General features: G+C 28.9%; 1 pseudogene; it reads right to left on the minus strand.

Moving 5' to 3' along the window:
* Nucleotides 1–3,611: 3,611 nt before the first annotated feature.
* Nucleotides 3,612–4,263, minus strand: LOC132933861 (uncharacterized; annotated as a pseudogene).
* Nucleotides 4,264–4,702: the final 439 nt, after the last annotated feature.

Below are 4,702 nucleotides of genomic sequence, written 5' to 3' on the forward strand. Positions count from 1 at the left end.
CGTCCTTTAACTGACCTTGCTTGAATGTTCTGTTGTCGTGAATGTGGTTTCGTCGGTGGGTCTCAAAGTACTTTTTTCGATGGACTCGAAAATTTTTCGTTTGATGAAGCGTACCCCACACCTGACACCAAATTTTATGTAGTAACCCGTCACTCTCACCTGATTGGTTACTGCACACTTCTTTTACGACGAAGGCACGTACATGTCGGTACTCTGGATCGGAAGACGGTAGTGAGTTTGGATATAATAATACGTTAACACAATTATAAGTTATGAAACATTTGTTTATTACACAATTTTATATATTTAATTTACTACTTAGAATTTTGTCGGTAGAATGTTAATTCTGCCGGAGATTAATTATGTTTTGCACTATGACTGGGGATTAAGTACTTTAGCGTGGGCGGCGATGCGGCTGATACTAGTCCGCGACCCACAAGTACTGAAAGCTGGGATAACTACTTCTAAAGACTTTGTGAAACAGGGCCCCTATTTATATGAGACATGCCAGGAAAGAAGGAAGAGCTATTGACGTCATAGGAATGGCGTGATGCGTAGTTGATCGGCACCATCCAATGAGGTGTCGGCGTTAGTGGCCTATTCAGGTGGCGTGGTGTTGATCTAGCAGCCTGGACTTTGGAACGCCGTTTTCCTGCTGAAACGGTGGTTTACTACATCACCAACGAACGTGTAGGGCATATTTGGACTTACAGTTCCTGGGAGAGGTTTGCCCCTTGGAAAATGTAACTCATTATTTTCAAGTTGTTCATACAAATTTCTCCTTTCGAATACAGTGCTGTCCGATTCTTTTCCAAATGCCCCAACATCTATGTAAATTAAATTGTATTTTGCGTCTACAATCGCCAATAATACAATTGAAAAAAAATTTTTATAATTATAGAAAAGGGACCAAATTATTCTTGGCTTTCTTATTCGTACAAGTTTCCCATCTATGGCACCTAAACAATTAAGAAACTGTCTGTATTTTTCAAAACCCTCTGCAATTTCTCTCCAACGATTTTCTGTAAATTCTGGAAAAGACTTCTCGTAAACAATCCCAAAGAGCATTGCAAATTGTTCTTAATATTTTTCCTATCGTTGTGTGTCCAAGTCTGTACGTTAGGTGTAGATCGATTTTATCACTTCCACTACCTAAGTACCTAAACAATAAATAAAAAGCAAATTGACAATCTTTGAATATTCATAAAAAGGTTAATATACTTATAAAATATCAATTAAATATTATTATTTATTATAGATTAATAAAATTTTCAATACCTAATTACTTGTACATATACATGTTTTTTCAGGCACTGAATTCATTCAAAAGTGGAAGAACATTAAAGATCACTATACTAAAAGTGAGAAAAAAATGTAAATCGGGACAAGCTGCTAATACTGGGAGACGGTACATTTATGCACAACAGTTGTCATTCTTACAAACTGTTGGTGCCACAACCAATACTCAGTCTAGCTTAGATCATGAAGCACTATTGGACCAGTAAGATTCAGTGGACCATCAAGAGTCACATTACAGTAGCTTAGATTTAGATGGATCAGAATGCCCTCCTCGCTATAAACAGAATTCTACAAAGAAACGTAAAAATGACATAGAGTCTTCCTTGGTAGAATTTATGAATACTCCAATTCCTACAACTCCACCAATTGTTCTAGAGATCAACCCAGATCCCATACAGCATAATCATATCATAAAAATATCCACCGAATATCCTCACTGTGTTTTTAATATTAATTTAATATCTGTACTATGTCTCTGGCGTATTTTTTGATATTATAAGGATATTGTACAGATGTCTTATGAACCAACTTTTCATATTTCTCACATAAACAACATAAAATATCCAAATGATATTTAAATGGTAATAGCAAAGAAATATTAAATTCTTTTTATTTTGTGAATATCACATTCTTTAAATATAATTTATAATTGGAATAATTATGTTCAAATATTAGTCTGATATCAATTTATTTATATTTAGTAAATATCTCTTTTAATTTTATTTTAATATGGTACATAATATATATATTTTTTAATCATAAATTTAATATAAGTATTATAAAAACATAAACTCAATTAGTATATATATATAATATGTACATTAACATAATAGTTTTTCAACAAGAATCATAAATAGGGAACATGAAGTCAAAAATAATATTATTACAATAAATAAGAAGTAATAAGTGTGATTTAGATTTTTTATATTCTAACTATTAGGAAAATATTATGAACATTATAATAGTGTTTCTTCTGTTTGTAAAGAGTTACTGGCATCTTTTGCTTGTTTTTTTATTTTCAATTCTGGCTTTAGCTGTTGTTAACCATTTTCCAATGATTGATATTATTTCATAATTTTTTATGATTTTGAATTTTGATTGCTGTATAGTATCTAAAATACATTATTATAATTATTATTTAGAATTAATAATTCCAGTATTATTATTACCAAAAATAACTTTGTTGATCAATAATGTTGAAAAATTATATTTATTTCTCAATCCAAAATATGTGAAATCTTTTAATACAGAATCGGAAAACACTTTTTTCATTATTTTTTGGATCATATGTTTAGCAGATTTTCCTCCGGTTCTGAGCAACTCAAGTTTCTATACTATTACATTAAAACATAAAATTAACATACAATTGTATTCACATTTTTAGTAAAAATTTTACCTGGTAAAATACTCTATAATTTAGAAAATATTAACTTATAAATAAAATTTGATTTATACTAAAAAAAGTATTAGAATCTTCATATTTATTTTTATTAGAATAAAGCATTAAGAGGATGTCACATGCGTTGTCTCCGTCTTATAACCCGCATGGCACTAGAATTACCCAAGGAGATCCCCGGTAATCCGGAACAGGAGTATTGGGTAAGTAATGGGAAATCCAATACTACACCAGTTATATTCCTGATGTCCTGTCCTATGGCAATCCTGTTTCGGATTACCTTTGCATATAATGTTTAGGCATTCCTAAGATACTATTTTCAATCCCAAATCAATCCTTTGGTTATCCAATGAGACATAATTTGCTTAAATTTCAGGACTAGCTTTATTCAACATTGAGTAATCCACAACTGTGGATTACTCAATATTATTATTAATAAGTAATAACACAACAATTGGGTGCTGTACACAAGATAGAGATCAGAAGTTGTCTTATTTTGGGAGGCTAAACTCAAAATTATATACATATTGTAAATATATATATATCATATATGAATGCATTATAACTATAATTATACCTACATTTATATATTAGCAACAGTTTTTATTCAAATTCAGTCTTAAATAGTTAAGGATAGTATTTAACATAGTAATTGTTCACTCTTTTTTTTATAAACTTTAGATAAATAAGAAAATATATACTAAATTGTAGCCAGTTTCTTTATATTATATAACAATTAACAATATTTTCATATGTATAATTTTTTTTTTATCATATTTTGTAACAATGTACATAATATAAAATTAGTCTGTTCCTGTATAACTATAACACTTAAATTTAAAAAAAAAAAAAAAAACTTTAAACCTTTAAGTACTTTAAGAATAATAAATAACTATTAACAATTAACTAAAACTTCTTAGGCATTAGTCTCTTTCCTTTCCAGTCTTTCTTTGGAATAACGTAGCCAACTACTTGTTGTTTTAATAACAATATCATCTGTGTAGTTGTTGGGAAATTTATTTCTTCCAGTTTCTGTGAAATGATGAAATCTTATATATTATAATACACAATTTCACCATCTTTAATAATTATTACCACAAATAACATTGAATAATTTCAAGGTTTTCATAGACAGTTTTGGTTCATTTCCAAAACATTTATTTATTTTTCCAGTAATTGTAATACTTGTTCCCACAGAGTTCGTGAATAAATTGTCCAAACAAGTTTTGACAAAAGTAACAATATCTAATCCACCATACATTGAAATAATTTTTGACTGCAATTTACACAATTAAATAAATTTATATAATAAAATTCAGTTAGTAGATATTAGTTTTAAGTTATCTTACTAAGTATTGGTAAAATAAATCATCTTTCAAAAGGCCTTCAATATAATCAAGATCATCATTGTTTTTTAATGGAAATTTTTTGTAATGAATAGAATATTCTTTATCGAGTGAATTACTAGGGCAATTATTACTATCATTAACTGCTAATTAATTGAAAATACGCTCTTGGTTGGAGATGATAAGACGATTCTGAGCTTTAATTTCTAAGATACTTTTCATCAATGCACTAAATTGCTTCATTTTTATCCCTATAAATATACCAAAAAAAAAAATAATAAAACATTTATTTAACAAGATTTAATTAGAGTAACTGATATCAGCACATTATAATATAGCATCATAGTTAAATGTTACAATGTTACCTTTGTTCACTGGAGAAGGTGATTCGTCAGAGAATATACCACGAGTAGGGCGTTTAACTAAATCAATGCTTTTTGTATCTTTCCTATTGTTTGTTTCTTTCATACAATAATTATAAAACAAATGATTAGTATTAAGACATTTATAGTGATGCTATTTTAAACATTATTAGGTTACCTTTGTTCACTGGAGAAGGTGATTCGTCAGAGAATATACCATGAGTAGGGTGTTTAACTAAATCAATGCTTTTTGCATCTTTCCTATTGTTTGTTTCTTTCATACAATTATAAAACAAATG

Source organism: Metopolophium dirhodum, chromosome 1 (genome assembly GCF_019925205.1).
Source record: "Metopolophium dirhodum isolate CAU chromosome 1, ASM1992520v1, whole genome shotgun sequence".
In the NCBI taxonomy this organism is placed as follows: Eukaryota; Metazoa; Arthropoda; class Insecta; order Hemiptera; family Aphididae; genus Metopolophium; species Metopolophium dirhodum.